At 43.0% G+C, this 19,898-nt stretch overlaps 1 long non-coding RNA gene across 1 annotated transcript; it reads left to right on the top strand.

Moving 5' to 3' along the window:
- Window positions 1-12,155: 12,155 nt before the first annotated feature.
- Window positions 12,156-19,492, top strand: LOC138304360 (uncharacterized). Its single transcript, XR_011205550.1, has 4 exons — window positions 12,156-12,466; window positions 15,357-15,544; window positions 15,795-15,870; window positions 17,613-19,492. It is a non-coding gene; the product is annotated as an uncharacterized lncRNA (long non-coding RNA).
- Window positions 19,493-19,898: the final 406 nt, after the last annotated feature.

Below are 19,898 nucleotides of genomic sequence, written 5' to 3'. Positions count from 1 at the left end.
TTGTGAATCTCAACTGGGGGGGGGGGGAGGGGTTACTGGTCCAAAGAAAGTTGTGGTTGCCTCAGATGTACCTGTAGACTGTCTACTAGGGAACGATTTAGAGACATCAGCTTGGGCAGAAGTGGAGTTGGAGGCTCATGCAGCAATGCTGGGCATACCTGGGCATATTTTTGCTTTGACAAGGGCTCAGGCCAAAAAGCAAAAAGGACAGGGTGACTTGGATCCTGGAAGAATGGACCAAGTGCTCCCTAAAGCTAGGGTTAGTAAAGGTAAAACACTACCTACTATCCCTCCCTCTACAGTGGATTCAACTTCTGAGGAAGAAGAATTTCCACCCTGTGCAGAACCTACACCAGAGGAGCTGGAAGCAGACACTGCTGAGCTTTTGGGTGGAGGGGGGCCTGCCAGGGAGGAACTGAGTGTGGCACAGCAGACCTGTCCCACACTAGAGGGTCTAAGACAGCAAGCTGTCAAACAGCAAAATGGGGATGTCAGTGACTCTCACAGAGTTTACTGGGAGGACAACCTCTTGTATACTGAAGCAAGGGATCCAAAACCTGGAGCAGCCAGGAGATTGATGATTCCTCAGCAATACGGAGAGTTCCTCCTAACTCTAGCCCACGACATTCCCTTGGCTGGACATTTAGGGCAAATTAAAACTTGGGACAGGCTTGTTCCCTTGTTTCATTGGCCTAGAATGTCAGAGGACACAAAGGAATTTTGTAAGTCCTGTGAAACCTGTCAAGCCAGTGGCAAAACAGGTGGCACTCCAAAGGCTTCCCTTATTCCACTGCCTGTGGTTGGGGTCCCCTTTGAAAGGGTAGGGGTTGACATAGTTGGCCCCCTTGACCCTCCTACTGCTTCAGGCAATAGGTTTATCTTGGTGGCAGTGGACCATGCCACCAGATATCCTGAAGCAATTCCTCTAAGGACTACTACAGCTCCTGCAGTGGCAAAGGCCCTCCTGGGAATCTTTTCCAGGGTGTGCTTCCCAAAAGAGGTGGTATCAAACAGGGGAAGCAATTTCATGTCTGCTTACTTAAAGGCCATGTGGAAGGAATGTGGTGTGACATACAAGTTCACCACACCCTATCATCCACAAACAAATGGACTGGTTGAGAGGTTTAATAAAACTCTCAAAGGAATGATAATGGGACTCCCTGAAAAGCTCTGGAGGAGATGGGATGTCCTGTTACATTCCCTCCTTTTTGCTTACAGGGAGGTACCCCAAAAAGGAGTGGGCTTCAGCCCCTTTGAACTCCTATTTGGACACCCTGTAAGAGGTCCTCTAACAGTTGTGAAGGAGGGTTGGGAACAACCTTTAAAAGCTCCTAAGCAAGACATAGTGGACTATGTACTTGGCCTAAGATCTAGGATGGCTGAGTACATGAAAAAGGCCAGTAAAAACCTTCAGGCCAACCAAGAGCTCCAAAAGCAATGGCATGACCAGAAGGCTGTTCTGATTCAGTACCAACCAGGGCAGAAAGTGTGGGTCTTGGAGCCTGTGGCACCAAGGGCACTCCAAGACAAATGGAGTGGACCCCACATTATTGTTGAGAAAAAGGGAGAAGTCACCTACTTGGTTGACTTGGGCACTGCCAGGAGTCCCCTTAGGGTGCTCCATGTCAATCGCCTGAAACCCTGCTATGACAGGGCTGATCTCACCCTGCTCATTGCAACAGATGAAGGACAGGAAGAAGAGAGTGACCCTCTCCGGGATCTTTTCTCTTCCACAGAACAAGATGCTCTGGTGGAAGGTGTAGTTCTGGCAGATTGTCTTACTGCTGAGCAGAAAGACCACTGCACAAATCTCCTGGGGCAGTTTTCTGAACTCTTTTCTACTGTGCCAGGCACCACTTCTTGGTGTGAGCACACTATAGATACTGGAGACAGCGAAGGACCAGCATATATCAACAGGCACCTGACCTTCCAACAGACCAGACATCTCTGATCAGTTTCCCTCTCCCTCACAGACACCCACAGATCTGTCAAGCCAACAGTGGAGGACGCTCCCTCTCGTGCCTGGCAGCCAAGACTTGGAACAACCTCTCCCTGCACCTCAGGACTCTACTGTTACTCCAACGATTCAGAAGAGAACTAAAGACCTCGGTTCAAATGATCATTCCTCCATGCAGCAGCATACAGCTCCAGCGCCTTGAGACCCTCACACATGATTTGCTGTACTCTATAAATGTTTGATTGATTGTTTTCCAGCTGAGCCTGTTTTAAAGGGCCATCAGCATTCTTTTTGTTTAAGTAACATCCTTGCTGGGAGGTATCTCGGGCCTAATTCTTGCATGCCAGTCAGTGCTTAGTTTGTAAAAGAATGAATGTTGGTGCCTAAAGCCCTGCTCAGAAGCCCCTGGGCAGGTGCTAATAAATGTCAGCAGCCAAATACCAAGTCTTCACAGTCTTGAAACTACCTCACACTTCTTTAATACACTATCATACACTCCCTGCCCTTTGTCTCACTCCTGCATGTTCCTACTTTCTTCCTTTGTGACTTTCCGTCTTTCTCTTTTTCCATCTTTCCACTTTCTCTGTTTTTCTTATATTGCTCTTGGTAAATGTCTGATACAGAAATATAAGTGCTGGTGCCCTGGGGTGTGGCTTTGGGGGGGAGTGTTTGGGGTGCTAAACCCCCCTAATAAATCTATTCTGTGATAAATACTTGGGTACAGGTGCTTTCAATCGAATATGGTGCGGTGTCTGTCCGATTTCACATGGAATTTCGACACACACACACACACACACTCTCTACCTCTCTTTGTTTGGAAAGACTTCGAAATTGTTGGTTATTTCACCAAATAAGGTGCTTTCTCTCACTCAGTACCCCTACCAATCTGCATTTATCTCCCTTTTTCTGCCCCTTAAGCTCCTCTTGTGCACCCTGCTTGTCGTATAATGTATTTTAACATTATTTGCCAGTGAGTTTGTTGGGAAATCTGAACCCACCCTCACCCCAATCTTACAGACCTAGCTATGCCCCTGCTGGCTCCCAAGAATGAGTGGTAGTGGACCCATCCAGTAAACCACCCACTCAAATTATACACGGATGTCAGTGCAGTGGATACAAAGGCGCACAGCTTATCACTTTATGTATGTATGATAAACTATGGTTTAGGGGCAGATAATTGATTTTGTTCAACTCGTACATAAGAGATATGTGTGCACTGTAGGAATGTGAACTGCATCTGTCTGTATGAGTATTTACCCAAATAATGATGTAAGTAGTACTCACTATTTTTTTCACATTTTTATAGTGCTACTTATCATACTGTAGGGTGTTGAAGAGCTTTACTTCACAAGTATCATATAAATGTGTAAATCAATGTACCGGAAATGTTACGTAAAACAATTAGGTTTACTAGGTGTAGGAAGTACATATTGGGGGTCATTCCGACCCTGGCGGTCCATGACCGCCAGGGCCGGGGACCACGGAAGCACCGCCAACAGGCTGGTGGTGCTTCCAGGGCCATTCTGACCACGGCGGTAAAGCCGCGGTCAGAAAAGGGGAACCGGCGGTTTCCCGCCGGTTTACCCCTGGCCCAGGGAACAAGCAGCGCCGCCATGGGGATTCCGACCCCCTTCCCGCCATCCTGTTCCTGCCGGTTTTTACCGCCAGGAACAGGATGGCAGGAACGGGTGTCGTGGGGCCCCCTAACAGGGCCCCATAAAGATTTTCAGTGTCTGCTTTGCAGACACTGAAAATCGCGATGGGTCCCACTGCACCCGTCGCACCCCTGCAAATCCGCCGGCTCCATTCGGAGCCGGCTTCCTCTTTGCAGGGGCTTTCCCACTGGGCTGGCGGGCGATCTTTTGGAGATCGCCCGCCGGCCCAGCGGGAAAGTTGAAATGACCCCCGCGGTCATTTGACCGCGGTGCGGTCTTTGGGCGGTTTCCGCCCGGCACCCGCCGGGGCCGGAATGACCCCCATTGTCCTTAGTGGTAGGCATTATGGGGGTCATTCCGACCCTGGCGGTAAAAACCGCCAGGGCCGCGAATGACGGAAGCACCGCCAACAGGCTGGCGGTGCTTCCTGGCCCATTCTGACCGCGGCGGTAAAGCCGCGGCCAGAAAACCGGGTCCAGTGGTTTCCCGCCGGATTTCCCCCAGCTGGGCGAATCCGCCATTGCGGCGCTGCAAGCAGCACCGCAATGGGGATTCTGACCCCCTTCCCGCCAGCCTGTTTCTGGCGGTTTTCACCGCCAGGAACAGGATGGTGGGAACGGGTGTCCTGGGGCCCCTGGGGGCCCCTGCACTGCTCATGCCACTGGCATGGGCAGTGCAGGGGCTCCCTAACAGGGCCCCATGAAGCTTTTCACTGTCTGTTTAGCAGACAGTGAAAAGCGCGATGGGTGCAACTGCACCCGTCGCACACCTGCAACACCGCCGGCTCCATTCGGAGCCGGCTTCTGTGTTGCAGGCCACCTTCCCGCTGGGCCAGCGGGAAGGTCGGAATGCCGCCAGCGGTCTTTTGACCGCGTGGCGGCTGTTTGGCGGTTCCCGCCTGGCGGGCGGCAACTGCCGCCAGCCAGAGTAGGAATGAGGGCCCATATGTTGAGAGTGCAAGCTAGGGTGAAAGATAAAGTCAGGATTTAAAATGTAACACAGTGGTAGGGGGTTGGTTCTTCTAATAAGACTTTGTTACTACCGAAGGGGAACCTTTTTTAGCAACTTTAGCTTAATAACAGGTTGAGAAAAAAATAAGGTTCTAGATCCATGATTTTTGCAGTTTGCATCCAGCTCCTTGATGTTAGTTCATAGCCCAGTGTGCTCTATTAGGAAGGTTGCAATTTATGAACTGCAAGTAACAAAAGGGTCTGTGTGGAAAGCAGGAACCACTTACCTGTGTACATAAAATAAGATCTGTGATCTGCAATGTGCTTTGCAGCAGGCAAATTTACCCGCTATGATGTAGCTAAACAAAAGATAGATCCCTCTAGCAAGTGCATTAACGACCCAAAGTTATCTTGCCATCATTATCACCCCCTCAAACTTTCTGAGTACACAAAGATCTCCTCAGCAGATGCCTTAACCCTGTAAGATATTTTAAAATGCAGTCTCCTTGTGCCCAATTAAATACGATAAAACAGGTTTAGTGTCACAGTACTCCTGAATTCCAAGTTCTTTCCAGTAGAGTTGTTAAAAAATAAAAATGTGAGTTGACTGACAGATTCTATGCTTAATGACTTCAGCACTTGTGTTTCCTCCCTCTTTCCGCTGCCTCACCCTAACTCTCAGTTTGTGGTTTCCCGGGGTAATTGTTTTCCAATTCCAGCACTGATTGGAAGTTATTGTTCAAATAATTGAGGGGGTCTCATTGTGCTGGAGAAATGTTGCTGTTCAAGGTGTTAGTGCAGTTCAAAGGTGTGGAGCTAGCTACACAAATGAGAGCCACCGGGAGTCCTTCTTGTTGTCACTGCTACACAGACCATGCCACCATGCAAACAGCCCTCCAGTGAAACACCATCAGGGGCAGCTCTACAGACCTCTTGCAGTGGAGTGGTGGAGGCTTAGTGGGGAGTTGTAGGGTCAGTCTCCTGCTTCCCTGTGCTCTCTTCCGCTCTGGCTTCCCCTGTATCTTCCTAATAGAACATCCTGATTTCAGACTAACTGTTGGACCGTGGTTATTCTCACAGTCACTCTCTTCAAATGATTTCTCAGCCTTGTTTTGTTCTGCACCTTCCTTTGCTTTTCACTTACCGCCTTGTGTCACCTCTTCCCTCCCCACACCAGTTGGCCATTCGGCTTAGATCAGATATCCAGAATGCACTATCAATTTCTCTTGTGAGATGGAAGTGTTTTTTCCACACTGTATTTTTTTAAGTTTTAAATTATATAACAGAATAAAATGAACAATCTGATACCGGTGCATTGCAAGGCAGTCACACAAGAAGAGGGGGTAAAGGAAGGACAAGAAAAAGGCGGGTGGGAGGGAGATACATGAGTTGGCTCATTACAAAAAGAGAAAGCAAAATTGGGACATCATCGGCTCTGGAGGGTTTGGAGGGGGGATGTCTAGAATTCATTGGTGACATTGCCTTCCTTGAACCTCTTACCCCTCTCTTCAGAACCTGTGACATAATTTCCCCAGGATCCAGACGTTCTGTGCAACCCATACTTTCACACCAGTCTGGGGCCATGACGTGACATTCTCCAAACCTCAGTATGAAAGTTTTTGTACGTTTTAAATGGCTTCCAAGTACTTTCAAATGTATTTGAACATTGTTTAGCTAATATCACAGCCACTTTCTCCATTGTGTAAATGTGCCAAATGTTTGTCCATCGTAAGCCTAGAAAGTGTTGCTTCTAACAGTCGGCCAACATTAATCCACTTGCTTAAAGGAGCTGTGTAATACGTAGCCCCATATGTGAATGCATAGGATAAACCCTATCTTTCCCCAGGTGGACCAAGAGAACCATGAGTGGATCAAGCAGAAGAGTGACTCCTGTTATGTCGTTTATGAGATTCTGCAAGAATGCCCACTAGGACTGATCCTGTGGGTGGGGCCAACAGATTCAGGCTGCAATGCCCCCAGACTGACATGATGAAAGTGTTTCAGGAAAATAATTTCCACTCACAAGGCTAATTTCTCCTTTACTCTAACTTGTTCCCTTCTGTTCTTCTTCCACTTTTCCTTTCTATGGCTTCTCTCCTCCTCAGCTGATTTAAGCATCTTTGGAGTGGCCAAAACACTTTCCAGGAAGCCAACATGCTACACATAATACTTAATAACAATATAGTACATGGGAGACTGCAATCCTTTTTTAAAAATCTGGTCTCTAATGTCCTGTTACAAGGACACACAACATCTCTAGTCACCTGTAATAAAGAAATAAGAAAGTGCTCAATTGTAATAAGTTCTTACAGTTGACTCCTGATATCACAAAATAGATTGTCCTTTTTATAATGTCCTTTTTCTAAAAAGAAAAAATTATCAACAGAAAAGAGATATTTATGGCAACATGTTTATTTTTCCACACTATTTGTCATTACAGGAAAGATAGGATCTCCGCATTTTTCCATACATTCTGAGGCACAGACTTTTTTAATCTGACTAACATTTAACTGATTCTAATATCTTTTAAAAAAAACACTAGCTGCTTTTTGTTATTTTTAATTTCGCACTACAGATTCAGCTTTTAATCTGCTTGTCTCCAACGAACATGCAAGAAGAAGACATCAAGGAATTAAGAGGTTTGAGGGAAGGGCTTTGGTAGGAAAATATTGTATACAGAATACAATTCCCTCTCCTGTACATTAAAGGGGTACTGCACATCATTTCGGAGTTCTATGACTTTATAATTAAACTTGGCCTTCGGCCTTGTTTCTGTAAATGGTTAAGGAACTCTCTGTGACTTTCAATATTCGTAAGTGTATAACATATGGTATTTTATCATATATATAATTATATATATAATTATATATATATATATATATACAGGGAGTGCAGAATTATTAGGCAAGTTGTATTTTTGAGGATTAATTTTATTATTGAACAACAACCATGTTCTCAATGAACCCAAAAAACTCATTAATATCAAAGCTGAATATTTTTGGAAGTAGTTTTTAGTTTGTTTTTAGTTTTAGCTATGCTAGGGGGATATCTGTGTGTGCAGGTGACTATTACTGTGCATAATTATTAGGAAACTTAACAAAAAAAATATATATACCCATTTCAATTATTTATTATTACCAGTGAAACCAATATAACATCTCAACATTCACAAATATACATTTCTGACATTCAAAAACAAAACAAAAACAAATCAGTGACCAATATAGCCACCTTTCTTTGCAAGGACACTCAAAAGCCTGCCATCCATGGATTCTGTCAGTGTTTTGATCTGTTCACCATCAACATTGCGTGCAGCAGCAACCACAGCCTCCCAGACACTGTTCAGAGAGGTGTACTGTTTTCCCTCCTTGTAAATCTCACATTTGATGATGGACCACAGGTTCTCAATGGGGTTCAGATCAGGTGAACAAGGAGGCCATGTCATTAGATTTCCTTCTTTTATACCCTTTCTTGCCAGCCACGCTGTGGAGTACTTGGACGCGTGTGATGGAGCATTGTCCTGCATGAAAATCATGTTTTTCTTGAAGGATGCAGACTTCTTCCTGTACCACTGCTTGAAGAAGGTGTCTTCCAGGAACTGGCAGTAGGACTGGGAGTTGAGCTTGACTCCATCCTCAACCCGAAAAGGCCCCACAAGCTCATCTTTGATGATACCAGCCCAAACCAGTACTCCACCTCCACCTTGCTGGCGTCTGAGTCGGACTGGAGCTCTCTGCCCTTTACCAATCCAGCCACGGGCCCATCCATCTGGCCCATCAAGACTCACTCTCATTTCATCCGTCCATAAAACCTTAGAAAAATCAGTCTTGAGATATTTATTGGCCCAGTCTTGAAGTTTCAGCTTGTGTGTCTTGTTCAGTGGTGGTCGTCTTTCAGCCTTTCTTACCTTGGCCATGTCTCTGAGTATTGCACACCTTGTGCTTTTGGGCACTCCAGTGATGTTGCAGCTCTGAAATATGGCCAAACTGGTGGCAAGTGGCATCGTGGCAGCTGCACGCTTGACTTTTCTCAGTTCATGGGCAGTTATTTTGCGCCTTGGTTTTTCCACACGCTTCTTGCGACCCTGTTGACTATTTTGAATTAAACGCTTGATTGTTCGATGATCACGCTTCAGAAGCTTTGCAATTTTAAGAGTGCTGCATCCCTCTGCAAGATATCTCACTATTTTTTACTTTTCTGAGCCTGTCAAGTCCTTCTTTTGACCCATTTTGCCAAAGGAAAGGAAGTTGCCTAATAATTATGCACACCTGATATAGGGTGTTGATGTCATTAGACCACACCCCTTCTCATTACAGAGATGCACATCACCTAATATGCTTAATTGGTAGTAGGCTTTCGAGCCTATACAGCTTGGAGTAAGACAACATGCATAAAGAGGATGATGTGGTCAAAATACTCATTTGCCTAATAATTCTGCACTCCCTGTATATACACATATATATATGTATGATAAAATACCACGTTATACATATTTATATTTATATTTATGTACACACAGTTTTGATGTAAACATAAATAACACTTTAATGTGAGTTCAATTACAAAGTTGGAGCCTCAATAGAGTCAATAGTGTAGCAACTGCAGTAAGCTGGTAGACTAGATGTCACAGTACCTAGTGTTAGAATTGGGAACAATGTGCTCCATGACCCCATAAATTGGGGGACAGTGTGTGACGGAAGTAAGAGGGTGGGATCACAAGGGGCGGAGCTGAAATAGCAAAGTCTGATAGTCAACTTATACATTTTTTTAAAAAATATCTGCTGCAAAGAAATTGGCAACAAGAACATAGGTGACTGTAAATCTGTTTTAGTTTAATTGGCCACAAGGAGGCTGCATTTTAAAATATCTTACAGGGTTAAGACACCTTTTGCAGAGATCTTTGTGTGCTTATCAGTTTTGACTGGATTATAATAGCAGTGTGATATCTCTAATCCCTAATGTAGTGGTGGGAGAGTGGGAGAGTTCTGCGCTTTGTCCAGTCACAGTTTTGACTAATAAAGTAGCATAGAGGGTTAGTGTACCTGCGGCACAGCAATTTATGTAACATGCAGATCCGTGATTTGTATTTTATATATAGGTACTTTGGCTACTGCTTTTAACACTGAGGTCATTGTGTTACTTCCAGTTCATAAGTAACAATCCTTGTAATATACCACAGTGTTCTATTTACGAGCATCAAGGAGCTGCATGCAAACTGTCAGTCATGGGATTAGATCCTTATTGTATTTTTTTCTCAATCTGTTTTTCTAAGATTGCAAAGATGGGATCCTTTTGGAAGTAATAAAGTCTTGTTATTACTAACAACCACAATCACTTTGTTACTTTTTTTATCTTGATTCTGCATTTATCTTGACTATTTACTCTTTATGTATAATGTCTACAAAAATATATGAAATGTGAACCCTACCACTTGTATCCCTCATTGTCTTATGTATCGTTTGCTGTACATTGATTTACACATGTGTATGGTTTATTGTGTCACAGTGTATGATGTAAAGCATTCTGACACCCCACTCTTTGATGAGTAGCCTATAAGGAATTTAAATTAAAAAATAACAGGTGTATTTGAATCAATAATTGTGTAATTATTCATACATATAGATACATCTTGTCTTCTTACAGTGCAAACAGATCTCTTACATAGGGAACAAACTTAAAAACCTGCCTCCATTAGTTTCACTTAAGTACTTGTAAAGTGATAACGAGGTCTGTGCCTTTGTTTTCTTCTATTGTGTTGGCATCTAGGTGTCATGGTTCCACACGACTGCGAACAAGGATGATACATGAATAAAATGAGGGATGATGGTTCCCTAAAAATAGGCCTTTGTTTTGGGCAGAGCTGGATGCTAAAATAAGAAAGACGCTTTGCCCTTGCAGGTTTCTGCTCCGAATGAAATGCAGGCAACGTGCAGGCTCTCCTGAATTTTGCCCCAGAATCGGGAAATGACACCTGGAAACAGTGCTTTAAATGGGCCGGTACTCAGTGGTACTGAGTACCGGCACTTCTTATTTTTCTCACTCTGAGTACCGGCACTTCTCTGCTGCCAAGGAGAGTACCGGTCCTCATGAAAGGTAGGCTTAATAGCTGCTGGTGAGCACTAGGCTGTCAGAGTTGAACCTGCCTCTGACAGCTAAAGTGCTGCTGTAGCTCTGAGCCGACACCCGCTGAGCTATTCAGCAGGCTAATGTCTGGGTATTCGCCATCACGCTGTGTTTGGCCTGAATGGGCCTTGTTCTGTCCATCACATTCACACTACTGTGTACATATGTGCAAACACAGGAATTGAGGCAGCCCCGCTGACAGAGACAACCAAGAAAGTAATAGGAGGAAAGTTTAATATAGCTTTAATCCTTCCTGCTTCTTTTAGAACGAGGGTCTGTTTAGGTATGTGTTTGCCTTCTTGTATGTGTGTGTGTTTTTCTGTGAGAGAAAGGCGAATGAAAGAGAGAGAGAATCGGGACACTTTAAGGAGGACAGTGTGGAAATGCTTTGTGTTTGCTTGTTTCTTTCTGTCTGTGTGCACGCTCAATAATATATAGTATTGTGCAAAACGACACCAAATAACAATACGGCATTAAGAAGCTGCAAATATTACAAAACAAAAGAAATGTTAAAATATAATTGTTTCGCTTTCATCTTGTGTAACGAGTTAACCTGTTTTATTTAAACACACTTATTATGTTGTTGGTATTGCTGCCAGGGGTATTTAAGTCATAAAGTATCCTTATGTCTTGCTCTTAGCCCCGCCCGTAGCCCCACCCACCACACTATTAGCTCATGTTAAGCAGTACCTGCACTTATTTTTTCCCATTTAAAGCACTGCCTGGACAAATTCAGCATGTTTCCCTAGGTCGGCCGGATCCCAGATCAGCCCAAAAATAGCTGCCAGAACCAGGAGGATCCCTTTACTTTCCAGCACTGGCAGTCCCTTCATATACTCTGAAAGTAATCTCTTTACTCAGATTCCATCGCGGGTTGCAGCAGACAGGGACATATGCTAGTGAAACAACGTGCCTGAAGGTATCTATCATTAGACACCAGCGTTCAAGCTTTCAGAATAAAGTAAAAACAGTATCTGTTCGAGGTCCCCTCCGTCCCACTAACTTGTCGATGAATGGCAGATACTTATATGATATGCACTTTTTAAATGTGCGGATAATTTAAAATTATAATTTCATGTTTTTAAAGCATGAACTGATAACCCAGTGCGGATGCCCACTCGGCATTCAGAGTTAATGGCAAACCGCAGATCCATATCTCAACTTCTCCGTCCAGACTGCACGGACGCTTATAGTCTCCTGACGTAGCACTGACCAAACGTTTTATCGGCATCCAGTCAGGGTCCCGCTGTCTCCGACGTGTGAGGAGAGAAACTTCCAGAAAGAGCGGTTCAGCGCATGGGGCCTGTGCCAGGCTTGGATCACCCTCCACGTCTGTGATATTTAACCCTCTGAACCCCAGAATGCTCTGGACTGGCTCGCTGCCAGCCGTGGCATTAGAATACCAGCCCTCCATTAGCCAACGTCCCCCGGTCCAACAGGTTTTACCGGGTAAATCAAACACCTGTCTGGCACAGTCTACCAAACTGCGCGTGCCATAACACTCCGCCGTTTCACCGTCTAAATGTGTCCTCTCGCATACACGTTCAGCGCCTTCAATAAGGGCGACGCGCATATTGTAGATAGAGCAGAACTACTCACCAGAGGGCCCAGAAGAGGCGAGAGAGGCAGAGGGAGCGTGAAGGCAAGGGCGAGAGAACAAAGAGTGGGAAAGAGAACGCAAGAGGAGGGTCTGAGAGAGAGAAAAGAAAGCAAGACAGAACGAGAGTGGAAGAGAGCGAGTAAGAGAAAGCTGGAGAAACTGCAAAAAAAGAGTGCGCAAGGTGAGAGTGTCCAAGAGAGCACGGGCGTAGCTTCGGGGCTGTTACACCCCCCTGATAAATGTATTTTATGATAAATTGTTGTGTATAGGTGCTTTCAGCCTGGAATTGTGAGATGTCAGTCGGATTTGAGTAGGAAATTTGACATTCCCCCAGACAAAAAAACACACTCTCTCACTCTGCATTGTTTTCTCACACTTAGTACTGCTACCAGTCTACATTCCGGATCTTCTCCACTGCCCCTCAGGCACCCTGCTTGTTGTATATGTATTTAAACATCATAGCCAGTATTACAGTTGGAAAATCTGAAGCGCACCCCCCAATCTTAATGACCAAGCAACGCCCCTGCAAGAGAGAGTGTGTAGAGTTTAAACAAGCGTGGGGAAAGGGAGGTAAACAGCCACCATCACCTTTGGCATGATGGAAAATAAGTTTGTATTGAGCTTAGAGCTGGAAGGTAGCCTATCTGGCCTTTGCTAAGGGCTGAGGGGGCTGCTGCTGCAGTTTCAAGTTGATATTATGTGTCATGTTATATTGATTTGTATAGCTCACTAATCACCTGCGAGGGTATCCAGGAGCTGGGGCGGATGTGTGCTCCCCAAGGTGCTTATATGAAGAGCCAGGTCTTCAGCTTCTTGAGGATCTCAGGAAGTGAGGAGGAGGCTCTGATGTGTCGAGGGAGGTCGCTCTATGTCTTGGGTGCGATGCAGGAGAACGAGCAACCTCCAGTTTTGCTTTTGCAGATGTTGAGAATCTGTGAGAGTAAGACACAGCGTAGGTGTCTGGTGAGTCAGTGAAAGGGTATGCAGCTTTTCAGGTATGCTGGTCCTGTGTATATACACAGATCCTGTTACCACATACTAGGACAAGACAGTTTAGTCTGGCAGAGTATGCAAACCTTCTGAGTGATAGTTCTGGTCCTCACACGGCCTTAGCAATATATTTGGTCCGTCACTATGAAGTGATATTGTTACAAGTACTGTTTTAACATGAAAAGTTTCAGTTATCTTTTGAATTTTTTCAAGCAGATGATAGTCCTGATATTTGTGTTATGCATACTATAGTCTTGGGGCGCTCCGGGAGAAGGTTTGATTTTGTTTTGGAAGGATGGGGCTTCCAGCTGGAAGGAGTTGATACTCCTCAATGAATGAATCTCATCTGAAATGACAGTTTTTGTAGAAGTTAGTTTGGAATGTTTGAGTGCATTGCTCTGCGTGTAGTGCAGGCTAGTTTGAAAGCACTTCTGGCTTCCGTCAGGAGACATTTCAGGGGGATCCGACTAGGAGAAATGTGGTCCAGGTTTCTAGACCCAGTTACAAGCCTGGCAGTTGCATGTGGCGCCACTTAGTAGCTGAGATGGCTGCTTAGTAGGCCAGTGAGCGGGATGTTACCACCCCAAATCCTCACTAGAACTAGGAACTTTATTACTGTGTTTTGCCAAAGCATTAATGTGAACTTACCCATATTTTAATAGAAGTGAAGATATTTCTCCTTGTTAAACCTCACCTGCAGAGGCATAGGTTTTTGGAGCATTCCCAGGTCTATCACTTCTGGGAAATCTGTGAATATGTCACAATCCATGGATGTTGCATGGGAACACACATGCAACACCCATGGAATGCCTCCCTGGGAAAGAGTAAGGCAACACATTGATTTGTGCTGTGTTGCTTTATTCAAGACTTATGAAGCCGCTCAGGGCCACATGGCTTCATAAATCTCATTTTGGGTTTATGTCGCTCTTACATAATGTTGCATGATGCAAGAGTGACACAACTCCCTTCATAAGTATGCCCCACAATGGCTAGAGGGAGAGGTTTCTGGGTAAGGCCCAATCCTTTTGTCTTACCCTTGGTGGCCTGTCCCATAATGCTGATGATAGCAAGGAGCAGATCCACAAACTAGAGGGCCTGTTCACAAACTGCATTTTGTAGTGTGTGAAGCAGTACTACCATAGAATGTACTTTTCGCGTTCTAACTCACATACAGAGAGCTCTGCCTCTGCCACTCCTGTCTTTGTGTGGAAGTCTCTAACACTTGTGCCGAGAGCTCTAAACATGTTGATGTAAGCTGTAGTAGTAAAGGTGGGAGTGATGGAGAAAGTGGCTGGAAAATTGAGAATACTTACACCTAAATAAAAGAGGTTTATGGTGGGATTAGAAGGGGTTTACTCGCAAAAGAGTAAGCATATTGCTTTTGTGGGGGTCACCCAAAGAAGAGTAAGCATATTGCTATTCACAGACTACTACTTCTAAATTTACTACACTAAATGGTCCCAAAACAGTAATCAATGTACTCCAGTCCAACCTAGGAGAAACCACACAACGCTAGTTACAAATATAGCTACACACTCCCATAGAAAACAATGGAGCCTGGGACTTAAAATAACAAGCAATGGGAAATAATGCTAAACAAAAAGGCAGTTTTGACATATATATATTTCAATTCTAAAATTTAAATATTAATAACTGTTCTTAATAATGTAATAATTATTAACAAACTCTTAAAAAAAATTAAACCAAATATATATGTGTGTGCATAAAAGTATATATATATATATATATATATATATATATATATTTATATATATATATATATATATATATATATATATATATATATATATATATATATATATATATATATATATATATATATATACCCCAGGAAAGGTTCACCTTAATGATCATGTATCTTTACTTGGCTGTAAAGCTTCTGCTTCTGTGTAGTAACCCCTGCAGCATCTGTAGACTACCTTCCCTATAGGTCAAGTAGTACTAGTAGTGCATATCCCTTATGTATAATATTGAGTTGTGGTGTGTTTAGATTGCTTCCCTTTTTCTTAAAAAAAAAGCAGCGGCCTAGACATTCATTTATTTTATCTATTATTTGACAGCTTGAGTTTTGAGTATCTACCCCGTATCCCACCCTATCTGCCTGTGAATCCTTGCTATCCAGAAGGTCATCTGAAGTAGGGGTGTGCTTGTCCCAGTTTCCAGATGAATAGTAGCAATGACCACAAGACACCCAGAGGCAAATTACTCCAACCACCAAGGTTGTGGACACGCAAGGGCGACACAAAACGTAAGTGATATTTATCAAATCATGCAAGGAATCAAACATTGTCAGAAGAATGATGGCAGAGTCATTTTACGAACAAGAAATAGTGCAAACAGTGCAATGCAAAGTGGTGTGTGAGGACAATATCTATATACACAAAAGTCAAATCATTCACTAACTTCGGGAAACTGATAGTGCGTGCATGTGTTTCAGCTTATGTCTTGGTACAATTCTGGGTTTAAGTAATGTCGACATTTCAACCTCTGTATATCAGAAACTAGACACCAGTCATGAACAGGAAACGAAAGGAAGACAAAGCCACTTGGAGAGGAGAACCACCATTCTAGAAGGTAAGGTAGAGCAACAGGAATTAGAACATAAGCGCAAGCCCATGCTCCCTAGCAAGGTGAGCTATATAGAGAGAGACCCATGCAAGCGACCGTCACTGGTGGTCAGGTGTGGAATACAGAGAAAGGGGTGGTGAGGATATCCTGGGGAGAGGAGACAACACCAACCACCACCAAGAGTGCAGGCAAGACAAATGTGTTACATTGTGTATGTTTAACAAACAGAGAGTAATAGCAATTACTTAAGTAGCACATAAACAATTTTAAAAACGTGAATATAAGTTAGTAAAATATAAAATCAAAGTAGCACCTAGAAAGGTACAGAGGAAGCAATGTAGATGTACAATGTACTCAGTAGATTGATAATTGAAAATATTTATCGCAGAATCGATATTTTCTGCAAAGGAAGTTGGCCTGATCTCAGTAACGAATGGTAAAAGGGTTGTAAAAGAGTAGTACAGAGTCAAATTATCAGCTGCAATGCCCCACAAGTAGCACTGCAGCTGGTAAGTACTCGTGTAACTGTAGTGTCCAAAGAGCAGTGCTTGATAAGCCCAACAGATAAAAAGTGCATCATAAATGGTGGCCATGCTGAAAAAGGCTCCAAGGAGAAGCCTGATCGTCAATAAAATGCTAGAATCAAATTCTTAAAAAATGCAAGTCACATATGAAGGGCATTCAATAATTTAGAAGTGCCACAGAACCAATTGTAGATCTTAGGATGAAAACAGAAAGCACCAAAATACTGTATTGCTTGTGACAAATGGGCATGCGATAGCCAATGGCAAATGATCTTTATGAAAAATTCTCAGAGGGATATTGACCGATTTTTAACTATGTTGTGGGATTCAAATCTGCATGTAGATCTATGATGTCAGCGACAGGGACTGGTCACAGTCGTTGCAGAGACACTCAAGAGTATATGTTTATGTAGCATATTGTCACGAAGAATGAATCCACACAATGTCTTCATTAAGAGGAAGCTTTATTCCTGTCTTACCATCAAAACCTCTGAGCCGCTCTGACTCCAGTGACAGTTCATCAAGTCCACTACCTTAATGGGGAGCAGGGGATAAGGGATGCGGGCAAACCCATTGATAGGTTATTCACATATATTCAACTAAGGCTTTATAAACCTCCTGAAACAACATAATTGTCGAACCATTAAATATATCATTACAACACACATGAATCCATATTGGCCACAAACGGGGTCAAAAGTCACTAATCAAATCAGATGTACATAACATATCCAATACTTAATGGAGGAGTGCAAGAAATAACACTCAAGTGGAAAGGGGAAAACTCACAGTGGTAACAAGAAAATCGAATTAAAGGATTGTGGAGGCTAAATAACACAATTCAAATCAGGTATATATAGCATATTTAATGCTTACTAATGAGGGGGATGCTCAAAGTGACTCCCAAGAGGAATGAGAAAAGTCCACAGCAGTAATAAGAAAATTGAACTAAGGAGTGGAAGCTCCTATCAGACCAACTCTGAAACCCCATAGAATGGGAAGGTACCAGCGAGATGTCCGTGTGAAATGGCCTCATAACGGCAACAATGAGAAAGGAGTTGCAAGTTATCTACCGCATGCAGTTATATAGAAAGATACACATGACAATGCGTAGGAGAAAAGGAACCCACTAGATGAAAGCAAGCAAATTCGTTTTTAAAGATGTCTAGGGCGTGCAACTCAAAGATCTCATTCTGTCCGTTTTTTTATGTGTTCGATTTGTAGATCCAGCAGTGTTCTCTGGGTGGAGAAGATCAGCTATATTGCCACCACCATGTGGTACTTTGAGTTCCTCGGAGATGGTTCATTTGAGGTCTTCAGCGGTGACGCACTGGTCTCTGAAGGGGTTTACCAAGAAAGGAAATTCCACAATGCATCCTATTCTGGTTATTTGTTGTGCGAGCCTCAGTTTGATATGTGTAACATGACATCCATTAAGGAGGTCACTAGGACATTTTATAGCATAGATATTATAGAGCTTAAATTGCAATTAGTAGTTGTTGCCAGAGCAGGTGTTTTGTTTCCGTGTGTTAAGATTGTATTATTAACTGCTTGATCATAAACCGAGCAATTACTACACATTAAAGGGACAGTTATTAGGTGCAGACCCCATGTTGATGGCATGGTTTTGAATGGTTGGTTCACTGCTGTTGTGTAAGTGTACCAGGATAGGTCTGATGTTTTTAATCCTTTGAAAGGCAAAGAGTGTTTTTTGAAAAATATCCCCATGGTCGATAATAATAACTTATTTAAAGAGGCTTCACAGACTATTCCGTTGTCATTATTCTCATGAGTTTCGGGTATAAGAAGACACTCTTGCACAAAGCCATGCTCTCTTTGTAGCCCTCATCACGTGATATTTGGGGCTTACTCACTCAATTAACATAAGGAAAAGGGCTCCTGATTCACCTAAAGAATAATTTTTGTGTGCACGGTTTCTGTATTGTCAGAGAAACTGGCCAAAGAGCAGTTTATTCCTCAGTGCCCTGAGGTGAAAGATCCTGTATTGTAGGAAAGGGTTGCACTCAGTGGGTTTATGAAGAGGTGTATAGTACATTGCAATACTCACAAACCTAATTTCAAGGTTTAGATAGTTGTCTTTGTTGTTACTATGAGGTGAACTGCAAGTTAGGATTTTAATCGTTAAGCCATTCAACAAAGTCCAGCAGGGACTCATCTGATTCCAGATGCACTTTTTCAAAATATAATACAATAAAATAGGAATTATTTTTTAATGCATACCTTCAACATGTACTGCCTATATGAGAATAGTCTTTACACATACCTTCTAGTGTGACCTCATTGCAGGAACTAGACATCAGATTTTGTTATCATTACTGGAACCTGATATCAGATTTTAGCATCACTATAGGAAGTAGACATCAGACTCGCTTTTCACCCAAGGAATCAAATGTCTGTCTGTAAAACAATATCTAATTGTATCACCGCTCTAGGAGAGGGTCGTTAGAGTGCAACATCACTCCAGAATCTGAGTGTCTGTCACACCACTCTTTGAAACATACCACAGCCCATGAAATAACTGCTGTAATCTTACTTCAAATTATGGCACCCCTCTAGGAACCTAACAAAGAATTGTGAAATCACTCCTTAAACCTGACACTACACCTGGGCGATGTTTCAATTACACTTAATTTTGATAGTTTCACATAACAAAATTTGTGCAAAGATACTGAGGTTTTGCCATTACTCCAATTTTTTTAATTTGGGAGGGGGGATTTCAACGTGAACCGTACAGTGTGGGTAATTTTCTTTTAACACAAGCAGCATTTCAATTAGTTTTTTACTTGAGCAAACCATTTGAGTAATTTTTGAACACGAAACTACAAATCTGAAAAAATAATGGCAGTGTTTTGAATGTGAGCGGCAGTTCCTTTAATGTGGGTGGTCAACAAACATTTCAGGTATTTTTTTTACACAAGGAGACTGAGTAATTTTTGTGTGAAACACTACAAATCTGAATGAGAACGGCAGTGTTGTGAACAGGAGCAACTAGAAATCTCCTCAAAATTACATTTACTAGCTCAACTTTTACCCAAATATTGGTTCTGTAATTTTTTGAGTGTGAGATGTATTTTGTGTAATTATACTTAATTTTGTGTAAATTTGCTGTAATTTTGCATAATTGCGCTGCACCGAATTATGGGCCTGATTCTAACTTTGGAGGACGGTGTTAAACCGTCCCAAAAGTGGCGGATATACCACCTACCGTATTACGAGTTCCATAGGATATAATGGACTCGTAATACGGTAGGTGGTATATCCGCCACTTTTGGGACGGTTTAACACCGTCCTCCAAAGTTAGAATCAGGCCCTATGTGAGTTACGCCCAGCCATTTTATTGACATATCTCAATTTGGAACGTATTTCACTATGGATGCTATTGATTCCAAGGCTGTTGCATGCAGGGCAAGACTGGAAGACATTTTGAGAGGTGTCGACTGGTCTTTGTCTTCTACTTTTGCTATAAACCTGTTCTTCATGGGTCCTTTT

The sequence above is a fragment of the Pleurodeles waltl genome, chromosome 7 (genome assembly GCF_031143425.1).
Source record: "Pleurodeles waltl isolate 20211129_DDA chromosome 7, aPleWal1.hap1.20221129, whole genome shotgun sequence".
In the NCBI taxonomy this organism is placed as follows: Eukaryota; Metazoa; Chordata; class Amphibia; order Caudata; family Salamandridae; genus Pleurodeles; species Pleurodeles waltl.
Note: the sequence above shows the minus strand (reverse complement) of the source record. Positions and strands in the feature narration are given on the sequence as shown.